This window comes from Engystomops pustulosus, chromosome 5 (genome assembly GCF_040894005.1).
Source record: "Engystomops pustulosus chromosome 5, aEngPut4.maternal, whole genome shotgun sequence".
Lineage (NCBI taxonomy): Eukaryota > Metazoa > Chordata > Amphibia > Anura > Leptodactylidae > Engystomops > Engystomops pustulosus.
In genome coordinates this window covers 51,428,236-51,451,115 of record NC_092415.1, presented here as the reverse complement: position 1 = coordinate 51,451,115, position 22,880 = coordinate 51,428,236, and the positions used below count along the sequence as shown (strand labels likewise).

General features: G+C 41.1%; 1 long non-coding RNA gene across 1 annotated transcript; it reads left to right on the top strand.

The window, feature by feature from the left end:
• The first annotated feature begins 2,359 nt into the window (after positions 1 to 2,359).
• LOC140134008 (uncharacterized) lies at positions 2,360 to 18,586 on the top strand. The gene is made up of 3 exons (XR_011856020.1): positions 2,360 to 2,463; positions 16,514 to 16,886; positions 17,100 to 18,586. It is a non-coding gene; the product is annotated as an uncharacterized lncRNA (long non-coding RNA).
• The last annotated feature ends 4,294 nt before the right edge of the window (positions 18,587 to 22,880 follow it).

Sequence of the window (22,880 nt, the reverse complement as noted above, 5' to 3'; positions counted from 1 at the left end):
GATGGTTCAAGCATCCAAAACCCCTTCTTCTTTTGGTCAATGACTGCAAAATTTTGTTGCATAATTGAGGCTTTGCTTGCAACATGGTATGACTATTATGGGGGGCAGTATGCTTTGGTAAACCAATATCCTATGATGGTGCCCTTTGGTGGTGCCAAACTTCCGGTTTACAGTGATGCGCATGAAAACCCTTGATAAATATGGCACACTGATTACAGGTGCAAATTACTAGCCCTATGTGTCATAAAAAAAATTACTGTAAAAATGTTAAAGGCTGTGCCCGAAATGTAAAGCTTCAGATTCACAAGTTATTGCACGGTCTTTCCCTTCCACTCCGTGTCTGCAGCACTTCCCCGCTCCCTCTGCCTGATGTAATCTCAAGGAAGCACAGTGGAAAGGGGGAGTGCTCCTTGCACACTGTAACAGACCGTGAAGCCACAGAACGGAGTAGCTTTTCATTTTAAAAGTTGATTTTAGAAGGAAGGAGGCTTTGGATAAAATATATAAGAGGTTTATCACAGTCACGGTGCCTGGATCTATGAGTAAATGCCAGTGGTTTATCATGATGGATTTTGATGGCAGATTTCCTATAATACTGAATCCTAGAAGGTTGCAGGTGCTAGTGATACCTGCTAAACTCACTCTGTTTGCCTAGCACCCAGTCTTACACACTTGCATTTTTCACGTACAGAACTTGCCTTGTACTTTGACCCATTGAAATCAATGGGTTTTTTCAAACTTGCATTTATTTTTCACGCACACATGCAAGCTTTTTTTAAATGCACGTTTAAATTCTATTACCATAGAAAAGCTAGATCTCAGTCTTTTTCACGTGCATTATCTGCGTGTGAAAAACTAATTGAAAATGCACTGAAAACACCAAAAAAGTGAGTGAAAAACTAAGACACTGAACAAACTCTAACTGAAAACTCATTGAACTCTGATGAAAAATGTCAGTTATTCACTGACCAAACCCTGATCGCTCTCTGATCAGACTCTGATGTGATCTCCAACGCTAGTGTGAAAGAGGCCTTAGGGTACATTCAAACAATCGTAATGGGGACCTGTCAGGATCAGTGGATCCTCTGGACTACTGCGGGAGATGGAACTAGCCGACACCTGGGACCAAAGTCTAAGTGGCACCTGGTCTTCACCAGAGCCTGCCGCAAAGCGGGTTGGACTTGCTGCGGCAGGATACCACCAGGTCGTTCCACAGTTGCAACTAGCCCACGGTGGCAGCCGAGGTCGAGGTACCTTAGCGGAAGACAGTTTTGTGGTTAAGTCCAGGCTCAGGGTCAGGACACGTGGCAGAGATGCAAGGTCAAGTCCAGATCCGGGGTCAGCAACGGGAGGTCCAGGCAGGTGGGAACACAGGCACACAGGACACAGCAACACAGAGGAACTTGGGTAAGACACAGGAACTTGGGTAACACACAGGAACGCAGGAACACGCAGGAATGCAGGAACGCAGGAACACACAGGAACGCAGGAACACACAGGAACGCAGGAACACACAGGAACGCAGGAACACACAGGAATGCAGGAATACACAGGAACGCAGGAATACGCAGGAATGCAGGAATACACAGGAACGCAGGAATAATCACCAGGAAGTTTTCTCTCAGGCTGTGAGGCACAACGATCCGGCAGGACTTGCAGGTAGAGGCAGGCTTATGAAGAATTATGCAATATGGCCAGTGCCAATTGATGGCGCGCTGGCAGAGGAGCGATTTGGTTCGCGGGACCACCCGTTACAGTACCGATATGCGGCTGCAGCATTGGTGGCCGCATATCAGTGCCCATTGACGTTCATTGTGCCCGGTCACAGTGCGGTCAGCAGGCGTTGTCTCGCTGCATTGTGACCATGCACTGCGAAATATAGGACATGTCCCTGCGCCGGCCGTGCGCTCCTCCACGGAGAGGGGAGGAGTGAGCAGCGTTATGATGGCCGGGGCGGGACACATTCATGTGAATGAATCCTTACTTACAATGAAAATATCATTGTCATTTGGAAATAAAACTGTAACGATGTAATGATAAAATGTTTTTGTATTTATTTTACATCTTGCAATTGTTCAGCAGTAAATCTGTTTGAATAAATGGTGCATGCTGGGGGATAAAGCCTGTTTATAGCTCTGCATTTTAGACCCTTATCCGGATGTTGATTGACAATATGCGGTGTTGGATACCAGTTAGTTCTGGTCTGAAGCTTCCTCTATACTGCAGTATCTCTAACTACCACCTTTGCCCTACAAAGTAGTCATTGGCTCCGTGCTGCTGTCACTGTGATCAAGAAGGAAGATGCCTGGGTGCGTGGCTAAGTTTAGCAGCGGTCAGTAGGATACTGACACAAGGACACATTTAAAAACAACTTACACTTAAATATAACTTGGCCAAGAGTCTAAGCGCATAGCATTCAAGTACGGGATCTTCTATCATGGGATGGATGGCTGTGTTAACACGGTGAGCTACAGTAGATATTTGATGGTCCCACTAATAGCCAATTATCCCTGACATGATTTTTATCTATTTTCCTGAGGCCTACAAGTTAAGGGTTAATAGCAAAAATTGGAAATAGCCCAAGCTGTAATGTCTAGCTAACTGACAAACCTGACTTGTGATGAAGGAACGGAATACTGTGTTATCAAGAAGACACAGCGTATTCCTTCATCATAACACTGTCAGGGTAATGTCAGTGACTATGTCTTCCCTGTACTCGCCTCACAGGCTAATCTATCCAGAATAATGATTTATCTATCTTTGCATTGTATTTTCAGTCAAGAATGTACAACTTTAATCCATTCCTACTTCTAGAAAAGGCAAGAAATTCAATACAGTCTTTCCACAAGCTTTATTTCATTACATAGTGCTCACAATAGGATCATAAAGTGTGTCGTACAGTGACAATATGACAATTGCTTCTTATAAGGGCACCCCAATATTGAGCGCAGTGTCTGTAGGGTTATAACAGCTCTGTGTATGAAGCTGGGTGAACATTATATGCACAGGGCAGTATAATACATATATTATAAAAAAATTTATGTATTAGAGAATCACATTTTATAAATACTAGGTCATATCTCTCACATGTACCGTGTATCAGAGATATGAGAGTTGACCTAGTGTCACGGGTGTGCCTGCGACCCATGACCTGGGTCGCAGGCGCACCTGTGCTCCTCTCTGTGCCCCCAGACGCCAGCCATGGCTCTCACCTTTTCACGTTGCAGTGTTGGGTCCGGCAGGCGCTGGCTGGCTGCCAATTCCGTTAAATTCCCAGCCTCTTCCTGTGTTCCCTGCCGTATCTTCGTGCCTTGTGCCTTAGAGAGAGCTTTGTCTCATGCCCAGCACAGATTTCCCGTTGTGACCCTGGTTCCGTTCCTGACTACGCTCCTCTGCTGCCTGCCTTGACCTATTGCTACCCGTCCTGACCTCCTGCCTGTCCCCAACTACGGTTCTGCTCAACGTCTGTGTACCTCACCTTGGCATTCACTGCAGACAAAGTTGCAGCTGTGGAATGACCTGATGGTGCCAAGCAGCAAATCCAACCTACTGATGGGCATGTTCAGGGGCTACCTATCTACTGGGGGGGGGGGGCATGTGTCATCTATCTGTTCCCAGGGCTTGTATTACAACTACAACTTTGAATTTTACCTTCTAAAGTGACAAATTATGTTCCACTGTATGGGGATATCAATAATCGCAGTTCCTTATGAATCACCAGGCATTACGAGTATATTTCCCTTTAGGTGTGAAGGGGTCATGGCTGATGGCAGGGTGGGCAGGTGCATGGCTTTCGTGTCCTGCTTCTACACACTACCTTTACACTGCGAACCTCCCCTATGTAGCTAGGTAAATGCCGCCACTTTTCTCAAGCAAGTAAAACCTTTATAAATATTCTGATCTGAAATGGAATCTTGAAACATATTGAAAACAAAAACTATCATGTCCCAAAGGTTATCTTAATATCATAAAGTTTGTAGACCTTTAACAAAATGGCTTAGTGGAATCATAAAATGACCTTTTTAGAAGGAATTAATTCAAGATGTCTGGCTCATTTCTGCAAACTTCCATCAGAAATGTTCGGCCTAAACTCTTGTGACATTTGTTCATGCTAAAAGGTAACTGAAATTCTAATGCTCTGCAGCGTCTATGGTATAACTTTGTATGCGGATTATGTATTAATTTCATTCATCTTTATTTGGTGGTATAGATAGATTTTTTAAACCTCCATGAATAATCTGAGGCTTTATGTAAGTGATCCAAAGACTTCTGACTTTTGATGGGATTTGTGCACAAATAGTGCATCCCGCTGGTCAGTGACTAGTCAGAATTAGCACGAGATGAAGAGTTGATGTTCATACAAGGCAGCATGGTGTCTTAACGGTTTGCTGTCTTGCCTTTCAGTAGTTTCCTATAAAATTGGCACTATTGTATGTCTGAGAAAAAAAGACTAATCCTTATTGAGGACAGACACTGAAACAAATAATGACATCTCTGTGGAGGGCTCAAGTATTCGTAAGCAACACATATATAACTGAGTGTATGATCTTAAGCTCCTCAGTGCTTTAATGCACATTGCTGGGGTTTACTATGGGCAAAAATCACAGTTATTCATATAGAACCGTGTTAAACCTTTAGTAAAGCACCTTAACACCTTCCAGATCTTGTTTCTTTCATGGCCCAATGTGGTGGCAACTTCCAGAAAATCATCTTTGATGTAAGATTTAAATTAGTTATGTAAAGTGGAGCAGTCGGATAGTTCACCGAAGTTAAAGGGAACCTGTCATCAAAAAGCGTATTTTACAGTGATAGCAAGTTCCAAAAGCACATTGTATGTTGATTACAATTTCCTTTCTTAATATTTCTGGAATAAAAAATGTGTGCCTAGAATTGTGTGCTGATTCTTGCGGGGTGGGAGGGGGCATTTGACAAGTGAATGGTCATCTGCTCCGCTCGTCCCTTCTACCTTCTTCAGTACTGCTTGTCTTCTAAAACCCTCCCACCTCCTGCTCACTCCAGCTACTACCCGCCGCAGCAAACAATTCCCACTGTGAGCTCTGTCCCTCTATCATGCACACTGAGCAGTGAAGACTGGTTGCCCTGCCTCAACTCTGTGTGTATGACAGTGGGACAGTGCTAAATGCGTGAATGGAGCTGTATCAGTGGTGGGCAGTGTCAGAAGTGAGCAGGAGGGAGGGGGTGGGAGAGTTTTGTTGAATGTGCAGCAAGGAAGATGGGAGGAGGGATGAGTGGGGCAGATGGCTGTTACTTTTAAAATGCCTCAACTCCCACCCTCCTTCCCCAGGGGACTTATGACACAATTCTAGCAGGGAGCCAGGTATGTTTAAATCCAGGAATGTAAAGAAAGAAAATTGTTCAAAGATAAGGCAAGGGTAGCTTTGTAATCAACACACAATGTGTTGGAACCTGTCATACCTGAAAAATGAGCTTTGTGATGAGCTTTAAGCTCTCCTTGTCTAAAATGCCAACTTCACTGTTATTGATGGCTTTTGAGGACTCCTGGGACATCAGTAAATGCCTCTCAGGGGAGGTTCTGAGGCGAGGAGAGCTTGATTTCGGTTCTAAACCCTCTGCCTCCATGACTTTATGCAACCAAATTATATATCACTCTCAAGTTGTTTTTCTGGATAATCCCATCGCACTAGGCCATTAAATAAATATGATATTGTGTTCACGACATACTGGTAGTGGTATATTGGAGCAATTTCTGCTGACAGATTCCCTTTAAGGTTTCCTGTACAGCAGAGAAGGGAGGTAGGGGGGTTGGTAATGCTGTATTTTACTATACTGACTCATTGCATAGACCTTGTACACTGGATTGTACACACATATATATTGCTATATATTATATGGTAAATATATTACTATATATTAAACATGTATATTACTATTATATTTTCTTACTTTGACATAATAAAGAATCTGTTGAACAATGGTTAAACATCTTTACCATATCCATCATAATTACGGGACTCATAAGGCAGAATGTGAGTTTTTACATTTTTTTCAATATTAAAAATGCTTTTTTTTTGTAGGAGTTATTTTGCAGTTACAGGGCACTAGATAACTATCCTTCATGGTTCAGTGGGTGTCAGCTGACGTGTCATCTTCAATATTTTGTTTTGTTGCCAAACTGAAGTGGCACCTCCACTGATTTGTTAGCTGTGCTAAGCTAGATTACTTGACTCGCAAATCTTACATTAAAGCCAAAGTAAGGTAATTAATTTACTGCAGGTACTTAATTAAGCTTGCCCAATGTGATTAATATACATACTGAATATTTTTACAGCATGCCAAGCATAATTTGCATTATAACCTGATAAACATTTGATTCACTAGCACTGTAAAAGAGTGCACAGCTTCAGAATGTTTATATGCTATTATAGCTATGAGTTTTAAAGATTAACTGCAAAGTTACTGACAAAAAAATAGTTTTATCACAGCTGGAGAGAGCCTTTGACAACAATTCCAGCCATTCATGTATCATGTTTCTGGCTTCTTTCTAGCCCTAGATACAGCCTGGTATATCTATCAGCCCTTCCTTTAAAATCATATTCAGCTATTCCTTAAGTGGGTGTCACTTCCTGGTTGTGACATCACCTAAGGGGATTGAGGCCAGAGTACTGAAGGCATTCATATAAACCATGACAGCATGTTTGTAATTGGACGACCTGAAGCATGTTATGAGTCACATGCTTGTGACATCACTCAAGGTCCTTTGCCAGACCACAAAGGCCTTTCACATGAATCAGGACAGCATGTTTCTAATTGGACAACCTAAACTTGTGATGAGTCACGTGCTTGTGACTTCACTCAAGGTGCTGTTTTCTTGCACTCCTCTACTACTTAAAGGGGTATTCCCATCTGGGCAGTCACATTTAATTTCATTAATTTTCCAAAACAAATGTTCCTGTGTGAAGATAACTTCCAATAAATGTAGCCATGTTGTCCCTTAGCAACAAGATAGCTTCCTCCGATACGACCACCCCACACTCTGGCAGTGGTGGGTAGACTTGTGCTATTGAGTCCTGTCTGACCTCCTGGATTCTGTGATCATTATCTCAGGATGGCTGTAGGATATGCAGTAACTCCCTGACATTTCTTATATACGAAAAATGTGTGTTTCTTTGTGCAATCACACCAGCAGGGTGGTCGTATCGAAGGATACAGTCTTGTTTCTAAGGGACCAAATGACTACAGTATATATACCCGAGTATAAGCCGGCCCGAATATAAGCCGAGGTACCTAATTTTAGCACAAAAAACTGGTAAAAATCTATTGTTTTTTTTTTGATTGAGTATAAGCCGAGGGTAGGAAATGTATTGGTCCCAGCCTACCCCCAGTATACAGCCAGTCAGTGCATGTCCCCCAGTATATAGCCAGAAGCCCCTTGTTCCCAGTATATAGCCTGCAGCTTACGCCCCCCGAATATATAATCTGCAGCCCCTGCCCCCAGTATATAGTCTGCAGCCCATGCCCCCCAGTATATAGCCTGCAGACCCTGCCGCCCAGTATATAGCCTGCAGCTTCTGTCCATAGTATACTGCCTGCAGCCCCCAGTATACAGCCTCTCACCCAGTATACAGCCCCTGCCCAGCGTATAAGAAAAAAAACTTGTACTCACCTTCCGACAACCCCCCCCTGTCCCCAGTGCTGTTGCTCGAGCTGTGACGTCAGCGGCTTTATTTTATGTGGATTTAGGTTCTCCATTTGATATGCATCCACGGTATGTTTCCAGCTCAGTTATGTTTTACCCTTCCCCTTGTCCTTATTGCTTAATTGCCTATGCACAGTTCCTCATGTTCACCAGTCTGTGGTATCCAGTAGTTTTCTCTCTCGATTATTAGTGTAAGGGACAGTGCATACTTATGAGGCATGAGAGGATTCAATCAGGTTTGGCGTCTTCGACCGTACAGTAAAGAAAGGTTTGGTTCGTATCCCTGCAGCTAAACCATACCCAACCTGATCGCTAAAACCTGCAATCAGTGCTACCATTGTTACTTGTGCATAAGTGGCTTGGCAAACAGTTACTAATTGCGAGCGGTGCCAGCACCAATCGTCAGTGTTGAAGGGGTAAGTCTGAATGCCAAACCCCTACTTTTGGCTTTGGTGATATGAACCCACAATGTTGGCACAGACAGAACAGAGTAGTCAGAGATGTGTGTTATAATGAACCATGGTTACACAGGTGCAAGGCTCGTTGGTATCATAATCAGAGATGTGTGATATAATGAGCCGTGCACCTGTGTGACCATAGTCAGATTTCTGTCCACTGGAAGTAACCATAGAAGCTTTCTATAGAATGACAGCAACCAGACATCTAGAGAACCATGAGGAATTGATACAGAAAGTATATTGGAAAAATGTATAACTTTTTATCATAAAAACAATAACATTAATTAGCTGTAATGGGACTGCTAATGTGTATTTAAATTTATGCTTTAATCATTTTAAATGCATTGGAGAATGTATTGCCTTGGATGATTATATGGAGCAGAGGATTTATACATCCAGTATAATTAGACCCATCCAAAAAGTATTCTGCATGGATCCATTTAGTGTCACTTGACTTGATTTCCCTGACACCTGTTAATAGATGTTAGGTCAGGAGCTTACAAAGGGATTTGGTGTAAAATGTGTAATACAAATACTATAGGTACAAGGATTATGCTTCTAAAAGCTTTAACAATTTGCAAATTCAGGACAAAATGCAAAGTGACGGAATTACACTGTCAAGGTGACAAACCATTGGTGCACTGAGAGCAGACATCAAAGAGCGCTCAGTATCTATTTTTTTAAATGCTCATACCTGGAATGGAAATGAAAAGAAATTTGACTTATTTTTTTCACGTTAAATCTATCTTGTAAAAACCAATTAAATGAGTGGCAGTTCTTGTTCTGGCAAGGTCTGAAGCAACCATCATGGAAAATAATTACCTGTCACCCACAAAAAAACGAATGGCCTACTTCTGAAAATTGAGATGTTCTTCTCTTCCGAGGTGTATTAAAATATATCACATGTCATCTGTTGACATCATTAAGAATTTCTTCTTTGAACAAAAACATTAGAATTTACAGTAGATGATTAGACAAAAATGATTAATTTAATAGAAAAAGAGCCTCACTTTCTGTCTGAAGGTTATTGCAAAGGTGATTGTGGCTCTAAGTCTATCTGACAAAGCTAATTTTAAAAGCTGGTTTCAGATGAGAGACATCTTTTTTAAGTAGGTCATAGAAATGTTTCTAAGGAAAGCATTTCATTTAGGCATAATACCAAGTGGCTGTTTGATTGCTCATATTTAGATCTCGGTATACATGGCTGCAGGGTTCCTGTTGAGACGGCTTCAGCTGTTGTCATCATTCCAGGAACGCATCCAACTGGTTGTCTCTCAAATCTATCACTATATTACATTTAAGTTTCGGTACAAAACAGGTCATGCTGGACTTCAGTCAATTCACTATTAAAGTAAAGAGAGTAAATAACATTAGCAACAATGTTCAAAAATCAATCTATTTTAATGGTGGTTTTCGAGCAGGAAAGCAAAAGGGTCCCGCATTTATTAAAAGTAAACTATTGACTGTGCCAGTTGATGGCAGGAATATGATTAGTAAAAGTGTAATAACAGGCACATTCTGCTTTATAGAAATGGCTGCCAAAACGTCCATGCAATGTGCTGAGATATTTAGATTTTATTTCTCATTAAACTTTGGACTTCTCATCACTGATATTTTAGCGGTTACCAATAAAAACATCATCATTTTTAAAACTTTTTCATTAAAGATGTATTGGAATAACACAGGATACTGTAAGTGGTAAGTATTAGAGTTCTGAAAGTCGCAAGGGTACATGAATGTCAATGCTTCTTCATTAGCATCCATGCAGTGATAAAGAGATGAAGGCAGAAACAGTCAAAAATAACCTCGGTTGTTCCTGGACGTAGCACCTTTATAAGGCTATATTCACATTAATGTTATTGTGTCCGTGATCTGGCTGCATGGCCACAATAGAGGTCTATGGCACTTGATCAAGGTGCAGTGAGCTCACTTTGTCTCACCGCACCATGACCAGGCTGGGTGGCCGAGCTGCAGAAGATAGAATGTGGCAAGCATACAGTAGTGTCCATGTAGCCTAAGCTTGCAGAACATCCCATTTCGACACTGGAATGAGTGTTTATGTAGAGCTGGGCTCCCTAATCACAACATTTGAATTGCATCAAAGGAGCACTTGTCAAGTCAAGTGTTGATGATGGATGAGGCAGACTCAGAGCAAGGCATTTAACCTTAGCCCATTTTCTGTGAAGCCCCTTATACTATTTTGCTTTTAAAACATTGTATGGTGGTCCAGCAGTGTTTTGGGTGCTAAGAATAGACCCCAGGAGCACCAACTGCCTAATTAGCTTACAGATTAAAATGATAATTTCTCAGAAAGACCATACTTGACAGAAATAATAGAGGTATAATAGAAATCACAGTGCATTTCTCTAAAACATGCTGCTATCAGATTATAATACTAGTGAAGGTGGTAGACTCAATATCAAACGTACCTGTAAAGTTCCAATGATTTTACCAAATTATTATACGTGATTCCCCCTTTAAAAAAACAGAACCATGTCTACTTTGTGCTACCTGCCATTTTATTTCCAAAGTTATGGCATTTATTGTTCTGAAAGTGTTCAACAAAAATCTTTCTCTCCAGTGGGCAGAGACTAATGTCTGCCTGTCTATGCCCTCAAGCTAAATCCAGTTAGCTTGCCCACAGATTCCATGATGCCTTCTGTTCTCTCTCAAAGTAATTTAGCATTAAATCCATTTAGTTTCGTCCGAGTAAATCCACTGAACACTGCACAGTGCACATACAAGATGTACCGTATATACTCGAGTATAAGCCGACCCGAGTATAAGCCGAGGCCCCTAATTTTACCACCAAAAACTGGGAAAACCTATTGACTCGAGTATAAGCCGAGGGTGGAAAATGCATTGGTCTCAGCTTCCCAGTATATAGCCATCCAGCCCCCAGTAGCACATAGCCAGCCAGCCCCGCTGAAGTATACAGCCTGCCAGCCCCCCTGAAGTATACAGCCTGCCAGCCCCCCTGAAGTATACAGCCTGCCAGCCCCCCTGAAGTATACAGCCGGCCAGCCCCCTTAAGTATACAGCCTGCCAGCCCCCTTGAAGTATACAGCCTGCCAGCCCCCTTGAGTATACTGCCTGCCAGCCCCATTAAGTATACTGCCTGCCGGCCCCATTAAGAATACTGCCTGCCAGCCCCATTAAGTATACTGCCTGCCAGCCCCATTAAGTATACAGCCGGCCAGCCCTTAGTATACACCCAGCCCCGTTCGCCAAGCACATTAAAAAAAACAAACACCATACTCACCTACAGGCGGCTTCCTGATGCTCCGTTCCCCGCGGCTGGTCTCCGGTCTCCTCTGTGTTGTATCAGCCAGCAGATACGCGTCCACGCGATCTGCCGGCTGGCGCACAATATCATGTGGCGGTGTCGCGGCTGATGGCGTCATCAGCGGTGACACCGTCGCGTGATATTGTGCGCCAGCCAGCTGATCGCGTGGACACGTATCTGCCGGCTGATACAACACAGAGAAGAGAGAAGACCGAAGACCAGCCGCGGGGAAGACAGAAGAGGAGCCGTCTAACATCGGGAGCAACGCGGACCATCGGGCCTCCGGAGGGTGAGTATGGAAGTTTTTTGTGTTTTATTGACTCGTGTATAAGCCGAGGGGAGGTTTTTCAGCACAATTTTTGTGCTGAAAAACTCGGCCTATACACGAGTATATACGGTATATGGTGACTAGCCTGGCAGCTTCCGTCACATGGAGTAGCAGAGAACATGAAGTCCATGTCTGTGCTGTGTAAGAAGTAATGGTTTATAGCTTATCTGCACAGTGCACAAAGCGTGGCTGCAAGGTGGGGGAAGGCTGCAACATGAGGTGAAGAGAGAGGCAGAGAAAGTTCTGTAGAATCACAAACTAAATTAGAGGAACTGATATTGAACAGGGGAGATCTTGTACCTCACTATTCTGTTCAGGAGACATCTGTATCCACAGTTCTGAACACATCCAGCACTTGTCAAACAATGTCCTTATAGACCACATTTTGCTCACAGGGAAGAGCCTTGTTGAAACCATAACCACAACTTTGAAAGTATACAGTTATAATATACCTTTATGTCCTAAAATGTTATCCTTACCATTCAATGGAAATAATGGACCAAGCCCTAATCCTGGAGACCAGCCCCATTGAACAAAAGCCATTGGTGAGTTTTGCAGCCGAAATACCAGCAGGAATACACAAGAGCCCCAGAAGCAGCATACATTGAAGCCACAGAGAGAGGTACCAACTCGTCACTAATGCAGTCACCGAAGCCTAGGTCAACAAGGTCTCATCGTCACCAGGACCACCGAGCTTCAATATTCAGGGCCAGCACATTGGGGCAGATTTACTAACCCGTTCCTGTCGCGATCCAGTGGCGCATTCTCTGTCGAGGATTCGGGTCTTCCGGCGATTCACTAAGGTGAATCGATTGCACAGGTTGCACAGCTTTGACAGGTATTTAACAGGGGTTTACGCTGGGATTGTGTCGCACGAGATCGGATTGTGGCTTTCATGCGATAGAAATCAGGGGGCGGGCCATCGGACGATCCAAATGATTCGGACTGAGCGTGGGAATTAACTTTCAATTTGTGTCGCAAGACAATGCACTTACATACACTACATACACTGGGAATAAGAAGGTGAACTCCGGTGGACCTGAGCGGGGAAGCGACACATGCAGGATATTGGGCGCACAAACGCTCCATAGTGCATCATCATCGGACAATGCACTTTGAATGAACTCCGGCGGACAGGTAAGTAAATGTGCCCCATAATGCTATAAATAAATGAATGCAACAAAACTCCATGTCATAAATCACAAAACTGAGCTTAAATAGTTTGCTTTTATGATTCACAAAATGTTATAGGCTTTTTAAAGTAGGCAGAGTTATCTCCATGATGTGCTTAAAATGCGTTCTTAAAACCCATCTCTTCAGGTCCATCTTTTCTCTCCTCCAATATATATATATATATATAATCCTGGAAGCCCTAGATACCAATTTACAGGAATGCAGATTGGACTGTGTTTATAAGATGGCGGCTAATGACTGGTTCATGCAGCAGAATTATTCATACATTTCATTGTTTTGTTTTATTTTTATTATAATCAATTATTCTAATCCCTTATGAAAAATGGCTGGACAATTGTACAAGCTCTTATTCCTTATTTCTGTGTCAGCCTGTCCTCCTCATAGATTGTAAACTAGATGGCTCTCACTCCTATTGTTTCGTGTAGCTATGTTATTACTCTATAATGTCTTATTTGGTTTGGATATGTACCTCATGATCGGTAAAGTGCAGTGGAATATTGAAATAAAGATGTATTATTATTATAATTAACAGTGGAAACTTATTTGCATTAATGCATCAAAAACAGGCACTACCCAACTAGCGTTCCTAGTTTTGTATGGAGGTGGACACAAATCTTAATCATGGAGATGATGTGCTACAGTAAATGTAGAAGGAATACAAAGTAAAGTGATGAAAAAAATAAAAGAAACTTTGAAGAATATTTAAAACAATTTCTAATAATTGCTAAATATTATAAAAAGACCTAGATAAGATGAGAACAAGAGTGAGTACATGTCAGGTGAATTTTAATGATTGTAATCACTACGCTAATCTTATTACTGCATATAAAAGTAGACTAAGAAGCAGAAATCAGCATCAATCAGCAGATGCAAAAGCCAATAAAATTTTAGGATGTATAAAAATAGATATAAAAACTGTAATAGTAATGTATATATCCTTTATAAATTGCATGTAAGGCCACATTTTGAAGTTAGTTTATGGCTCCTCAATGTTAAAAAGGATATATAGTAGTCAAACTGGAGAGGGTTCAAGGGTCACCGACTAAATACTCAATGACATGAAAGGTCTCTCTTATAATGTGAGGCTCGGAAAATGTTATAGGAGCCTTTGGGTTGGTGTTATTTATATACAATGAGTTTGAAGAACCAATGCATATTATATACATTCCAAGGATTGTACAAAGGACAGGAGAATATCCATTATGAGTAAAGGACAGAGGTTTAAGACATCTATAAAGGCTTCTTTCCTGTTAGAATAGTCAATCTATGTATTCATTATTTGCGTGTCTAATGAATGGTATTGTGAGTTATTAAACAATAACCCATAAATAATTGAACAAAAAAATTTAACTTGATGGATGATACAATGAATATTTTGAAGTATTTTTTATATTAACTATAAAATTTCAAGAACCATGCACCAAAATTAGAGAATCATTATGTTCCAGGGGCAATGTCTCTGGTAACAGGTTTTACTATTTTGTTTAACTTGGTCGAAACTGTTGCCTGAGTTCTTTAAGTATGCTACAACTTTCTCCTTTAATAGGATGAGCATTCAACAGTAAAAGATTTAAAGGGTATCTACCAACTACATGGGTGTTAATGGAGCCTGGAGCCCTTCTGGCTCATTTGCATAGAGTCTTTCATCCTGGTGGTAGATGCCCTTTAAGGGCAGATATATCTTTTCTCTTTCTAGTTTTCGTGTCAGTCTAGTTAATTTTTTTCTTGTTTCTTAGTCTAATTTGTCTCAGGTTTCTAGATCGAAAGCTTCTGTTTACTTCCAGTGGATAGAAATCTGACCATGGTCACACAGGTGCACTGCTCGTTATATCACACAGCTCTGATTACTCTCTATGATGCTAAAGAGCCGTGCATCTGTGTGACCATGGTCAGATTTCTTTCTACTGGAAGTAAATGTAGAAGCTTTCTATAGAATGACAGCAAGCAGAGATCTAGAAAACTGTGAGGAATTAATACAGAAAGTATATTGGGAAAGTGTATAACTTTTTATAATACAATAACATGAATTTTCTGTAATGGGAACACCCCTTTTAAGGGTTCACCAACAGCTCTAACGTGGTGCCTTTGTTTCTCACAAAGTAATTGCTCCTGGCTGTGTTAGTGCTTCTACATATTCTCATCTGCTCCAGATAAACCACCTTGGATAAACTCCCAGAATTCCACTATTTTGATTTTTCTACCCATATCATATAATTCTGTTCCCATTCCAATTTTTTTGTAGAAAATATGTATGTTTCACAACATATATTTCCTATCAAGAAAGCAAGATTTTCTGTAATTTACTTAAATTTCCTGTACTTTAGAGTTGAGAACCAGGAGCAATAGAAAAAGTTAAATTGCTACAATATTTAATAAATTGAGGTTTTTAACAGTGATGGGCAAACCCGATAAAGTTCAGTTTCAGCCCTGTTTGACCGAACCCAAATTCTCACAGGTAACACTTGTGACTGGTGCCACCAGCATTTAAATCCCAGCAGTGACGTCACCAATCCTCCCCAAAATGGTGGCATGCTCGCTTGTGCCAACATGTAAGTGATTGTGCACACGCACCACCGCCATTGAGTGCTGGCACCAGGTGTTACTGACAGGGGTGGTGAAAGGAACTCAAACCCGAAATTCTGACTGAGGGCATGGATCCGAACATTATGAGTTCTGGTCTGCACATCACTAGTTGCTACATAATTTATACTTATTGAGTATTTATATGGTATTTTTTGTTGATTTCTTCTTACTTTTCAGCGCTGAGATAATAATATGAGCTGTTAAATCAGATTCCTGCACTGGGGCACATTTACTTACCTGAAGTGCATTGTCCGACGACAATGCACTGTGCCGCCATTCACAAAGATCGTGCACCCGATTTCTGTCGCTTCCCGCTCAGGTCCGCCGGAATTCACATTCTTCTTCCCGTTGCATGTAAGTGCATTGGTTGCGACACAATTGGAATATTAAATCCCACGCTCAGTCTGAATCAGTTGGATCGTCCGGGCCGCCCTCCCTTTTCTGTTGCATGAAAGCCGGCGCAAATCCAGAAAATTGCCCAAATCCGACAAAAGTGCGTTCCACGGACCCTTAGTAAATAAGCCCCACTGTGATTACACATCTAACATTCAGCTCCTAGTTAAGTGCAGGTCACTGACAAAAAGGAATTTAGAGAGGGATTTGTACCCTACATTTGCAAACATTCTGTAAGTCTGTAATGTCCTTGTGCTTGATGCATGATGAATATTTCACATTTTGTTTTGATTTTGTCAGTATAAAAGCAGCTATATTTAGCAGAAAGTTAGCATATATTACCGCATCAAAATCCTGATAGTATCATCCCACCTAAGGCTGCTCAGGGTATTTATAATTACAGTTACTGGGAATGAAACTCAAAGAAACCTTTTGACATGTAATTGGAAGACAGGCTGGTAGCAGATCTTTAAGTGCCAGTGCTTACTAGGTAATTCCGAGCTATGTGATTGACACAAGTAAACTTTAACAACCAAAGGGCTCTTTCACATTGGTTTTTGTTTTTCATGTCCGTTGTTCCTTTTTTTTCACAGATGCCTTACAAAGCCATTGATTTCTATGGGTGTTTACACATTGGAACACATTTACTAAGCGTCTGCAGACCGCGATTCTGTCGGATTTCCCGACTATTTCTGAATCGCACAGGGGATTGTGTTGCACGCGATCGGATTGTGGCGACACAAATCGGGGGCCGTGGCCGTCGGACAACTTGACTGATTCAAACAAACCATGGAATTTACAATTCAAATTGTATCGCAAGATCAGCAATCACAAACACTGAGAACAAGATGGTGAACTCCGGCGAACCTGATTGGGGAAGCGACACATTCAAGAAATCGGGCGCATGCTGTAAGGGAATTGCGGCAGCTCCGAATCCTCAGCGGATCGGCAGACACAACCGGACGGGTAAGTAAATGTGCCCCTTTTGCTTGTATTTTCACATTTTTTAATGGATGCGGATTTTGATTTTTTAATGGATGCGGATCATGGAAGCCTATAGAAGTGGGTCCGCAAAAAAAAACCAAAACGGATGCAACATCATTTTTTTTTACTGATGAGGCTAAAAAAACAGGTGTGTTGTTTGCAAAGCAATGTTACACATTCAGTTTTTTTTTCCAGATGTGGAGACAAAACAGATGCATCACGGAGACAAAAACAGAAGAAAAATGGAGACACAAAGGAAACAAAAATAACGCGTGCGCAACTGAAGCTGAGCACCAATGTCAATGTAAAAGAGCCCTTAGAAACAGATCAATTTAGAAAGCTAAATAAAGAATTTCGTAGATTAGAAAAGAACTTTTTTGCACAAACATTTGGAAATAATTGCTGAAGGAATGTCCTATAGAATCATTTTGAAATTTGGACCTTAGCTAAAGCCTCGATATATCAGCGTAAACGTTGTGCTGAAAATTTTGACTTATACGCGAGTATACATGGTATAAATGGTCATATAAAACTAAGGCTATTTTCCTAACACAAAAGTATGCCCCGCTTAACTACATGGCCCCTTAAAGGGGTTATCTGAGTTTTAGTAATAACTTAAGGCTGGGGCAGGCTATTTAAAAAAAAAATGTGTACTTACCTCCTCCGGCACTGCTGGCGCGCCTGTTTGTTCTGGGCCAGCCAGAAGCTCTATCTCCATCTCCCAGCGCCCTACAATGCTGAGAGATAGAGACGGATGGGAGGAACCGGGGCATGGATCAGACGGACCCCGGCACGGGACATCATTAGCAACAGAGGAGGTGAGTACATTTTTTATTATTATAGTGGTGTCCATCCCTGCAAACTATTGACTTGAATAGAACCTGAGCTTAGTTCTTTGTGTAGTCACTACTTCTAGCTCTGTTCTGCATGTTGACTGCCAACATCAGCTGAGCTTCTTGAGTGTTGGTCCTACACCGATCCCACCGATCGATTGTCATAAATATGACAAATCTAAAAGATCAATTCAGATACTTTTCGGCTTTTTGCAGGCTAAAGAAAATTCTACTTTAGTTTTACAATATTATAAAAGTTTTATACATGTGCTTTTGCTGTTTCTGATCTTATAAACAATTGTACTATGCTTTTTATGGTCACCTTAAAAATTTGTTTCTCTGTAGTTATTACACTTCTTTTTTGTTGTCTTAGGACTAACTAAATGTCTTATGTGAAGTAGGTGAAAGGTACTCGCATTGTTATGCCTCTAGAAGAAAATGTAAAAGTCAACAAGCAAAACAAACACCGTGGTTTAAGGCTTTCAGACATCTAGTGATAAGCATTATAAATATTGTTGCAATAATAAGTTACGCTTTATATCTCATGCTCTTTTCTCTTTTGTATTTTTCCTTTATATTGACTGAAAACGTTAGTTTTTCTTTAGTCACATAGAACACAATGTGCTATCTGGGTCATTATAGGGTCATTATAGCAGGAAAATCTGAGTAGATATGTTTAAAAAGATTTTGTAAAATATGTATTTCACTTTTCAAAATCTCTGCTCAAACTATGGCTTATAGTCCAGAAGGCTGTAATGCATAGCTGTCTCTATGACTAAAGAGAACAGAATGATTACAGTGAATTAAGGGCAGGAAGGATTGGGGCATGGGGCTGCAACTGCAACATTTAGCAACCTGGAATGGCAGTTAATTGGCTGTTTATGGGGGTATTAGAGGCAGATGCAAAGCGTTAATAGTGGTGGTAGTAGGGAATTATGACATTTACTAACACGGCTGCTGGAGTTCACCGAAGGTGCATTGTCTGACGATAATGCACTGTGCCGCCATTCGCTAAGATTGTGCGCCCGATATCCTTCATGTGTCACTTTCCCGCACAGGACCGACAGAGTTCACCATCTTTTTAGTGGTACATATGATTTCTTGTGACAAAATTTGAAAGTTAAATCCTGCATTCAGTCTGAATCAGTTGGATCGTCCCATGGCACGACCCCTAAATTGTGCCGCATGGAAGTCAGCGCAGCTGCGCCACAAAAGGGTCATGTGCGCCACAATCCCAGTGCACACACTTCGTAAATACCTGTGTAAGCCGTGTAATCCCCGAAAAAAGTGCACAGTCCGATGAAAGTGAGCAGCCGACCCTTAGTAAATGAGCCCCAATGTAACTCTCAGTCACACTTCTGTGAAAACACCCTATCCCGTTTTTCCTACTGTTGTGCAAATAGTACAGGCAACAGATAGAAGGACCCAATGGACAGACTTTGTGCTTTGCTTCAGCTGGAAAGAGTAGGAGCAGGTGGCCTGTTTTCTGACTCCTGGCTCCAAGGTAAGTTGTAGAAAAAAAAACATCATCCTGCTGTGACTAAGAGGAGGAGTGAGTCATTGAGTCCCCAACGTCAACCACATTCTCCTTCTCTATAATAATGTTGCATCTTTTTGGAATCCTAGAGTAGCTGTAGCCTACTACTGCTTTCTGAAGGACCCAAAAAGCTCCTTAAGAAGACCTGTCAGGTCGGTTTGGGACATTAAACAAACTACAGGTCCTTATGGACATCTGGTTTAGGATCCACAATCGACCTGCATGAGGGTTGTATTTGTATTTGTGTCACTTTATAAAAATAGAAAGTTTTTTTTTTTACTCCTGCTTAAAATATTATAATGACAATTTGGGAAACTAAACCATAAGGACCTGCAAATGGTTTAATGTCCCAAATTGCCATGACAGGTTCCTTTTAAGTAAGCTAATAATGAAATACATGTATGGATTGGGGGAGAAGGTTTCATTATTCAGCAATTCTGATATTGCTTCAATTTTAAGTGGTCTTTATATGCACAATAACACAATAAGGGTGGTCTTAGAATCACATGTGAAATAGCAGAAAGCCCAAAAATATTAAAACTTAACTTTTAATCACTATGCAATAAAAGCACAAATAACAAATAGTCCAATATAAATATCACACAATGTGATGCAACCTAGTGAAAGGGTTCAACACCAGTAGACAAGAGAAACTTGTCCTCCATCAATGTGATTTAACCTAAAAAGACAGTTAACACCAGTGGACAGGGATAACTTGTCCTAGATCAGCATCATGGCATTTTACATAAAACTTGAGAGCAATGATAATCTCCCATAGCACAGTAGGGCAAAAAAATAAATAAAATAGATAGGTTTGATCTCACCAAACTTCATTCAGGTATGCAGGGGTAGGGAAATCCAGAAACGATTGTTGCCTAGTAAGCCCTAGTATAACTCATTCCTTAAGCCCCACGAGTTTGCTCCCAGCCCTTACAAGGGTGGTCCCCAAGCTGCACCTATTAATGGCTAGTATGCCCTCAAGCTATAAACTATGTACTAGCATTATTTTCCTACACGTTTCGTGCGTCGGTAAAAACACACTCATCAGGGGAACCTAAACAAGAAAGTAAATGCTGCTGTACTTTCAAAAACTAAATGGACAATGGTCCATATTAGTCACTAAGACGGACAGTGGCTCGTCTAGCTAATGCGAGCACAGACCTAATCACTAGGTTAGAACGTGACGTCACATAAATACATTTCTGGTCGCATGTGATGTCATAATCTCTATGTTACGTCTTTTGATGTGAGCTGCCAGTCGCGGCCTGCTTGTATGTGTATGAATGTGAATAGTATGAATAAATGCCATACTGCACAGCTCCTATTACAAAAAGATGAGAAACTGGAGGGAATAGATGGCCCAGAAAAGAATCAAAAGACAAGTATATTTCAATCGATTTATTTTGATTTCCAGCTTTAGGCTTATCATAGCTTATTTGTAAATCACATGAAAACTCTTTAATATGTGTTCAAAATGTGCTCTATGATAAAAAATAAGACCCTTGAGTTAAAAAGACTTGCAGCATCTTTCTTCACTGCCACAAGTGATTGGAAACACAAACAAAGTAAGACACGTTACATTACATAATAATAATTCAGTGCCTCAAGGAAATAAATAAGACATGAAAATAGCAAAACAAGATGTCAATGAAAAATTCATAATCATGAGAGTTCTACAAACATGAGGAGTTAACCTGAGTGTGAACTGATCTGACTTTATGGCCTGATTGGTTTATATCACTAATATAGTTTTTGGAATTCCAAAATGTAAAATAAGTGGCCATAGAATAAGAAAATAGAAAAGGAGGCATGTCTCATTTGCTTCAGCATTTTTTTGGCAAAAAACTCAGAACATATTGGGGCTCATTTATAAAGGGCTCCACGGCCGAACTTTCGTTGGGTTTCCAGAATTTTCCGTTTTGCGCCAAATTCCGCCAGGATTTTGGCGCACGCAATCAGATTTTGGCGCCGGCTTTCATGTGACAGAAATCTGGGGGCGTGGCCTCCAGACAACCCTGACGGATTTGGAAAAACCACGGAATTTAAAAAACGAAATGTGTCGCAAGATCAAGCACTTACATGCACCGAGAAGAAGCAGGTAAACTCCGGCGGACCTCGGCCCACAGTGACACCTACTGGATATCGGGCGCACAACCTTAGTGAATCCAGGCAGAACCCAAATCCATGTCGGAGAACGCGCGGCTGGATCGCGACTGGACCGGATAAATAAATGTGCTCCATTGTATGCAGCCATATTAAAATTAGTCAAATACAGCGAACAGCGGTAGAATATGTAAGGACCGTGCTGTTCGACTTCAAGAAATGTAATTGGGGGGTACTATTATTTATGTGTACCTGTGTCTCTCCTTTTGTTGTATGGTGTATGTGGTTTTTATGTGAGTTTTATATATGTTATATCTCTGTTGAATTAGTGTATTTGCGGATGTGACACTATAAGTTCCCGATTGGGATAATAAAGTATTATTATATTATTATATTATTATATATTATATTATTTACTTTCACAATATCTCAACCACATTTCCAAAGAATACATAGTTACCAAATAAATCTATTTGCAATAGATCTGTTATAAACCTTACTAAGAGACAAAAATAGGATCAAAAAGCGATCCTGGAAACTACAGACCTGTGAGTTTATCTTCTGTTGGGGGGAAAATATTTGAGCGGTTTGTTAGAGATGCTATCCTGGAGTATCTCACTGTCCATAACCTTATAACACAGCATCAGTGTTTATGAGAGATCGGTCCTGTCAGACTAATCTGATTGGCTTCTATGAGGAGGTAAGTTACAGACTGTACCTGGGGAAAGTTGTGGATGTTGTATATCTGGAGTTTTCCAAGGCATTTGTCACAGTGCTGCATAAAAGGTACATAAAACATGACTGCTGGGACTAGGGGAAAATCTGTGTATTTCGGTAAGCAATTGGGTTAGTGATAGAAAACAGAGGGCCGTCATTAATGACACATTCTCAGATTGAGTTGATGTTACCAGTGGAGTGCCACAGGGGTCAGTATTGGGGCCACTTCTTTTTAATATTTTTATTAATGACCTTGTAGTGGGTTTACACAGTCAAGTTTCAATATTTGCAGATGATACTAAGCTGTGTAAAGTAATAAATACTGAGGTCAATAGTTTAGCATTACAGAGGGATTTGTGGAAGCTTGGGGAGTGGATAGAGAAATGTTTGATGAGGTTTAATGTAGATAAATGTAAAGTTATGCACTAGGGCCATGGAAACAAAAGGTAAAATTATGTTCTATACTGTCAATTACTTGGTAAAATTACAGCTGAAGCCCTTGTACAAGTTTTGGGCGCCAGTGTATAAAAAGGACATAGTAGAACTGTAATGGGCGCAGAGGAGAGCAACCACGATTATTAGGGGAATGGTCGGAATAGAATACAATGAAAGATTACAACATTTGGGATAGTTCAGTTTAGAAAAAAGACGACTGAGGGGAGACCTCATTACAATGTACAAATACCTGAACGGACAGTACAAGGATCTCTCCAAAGATCTTTTTATACCTAGGCCTGTGACAAGGACAAGGGGGCATCCACTAAACCTAGAGGAGAGGTATCACCA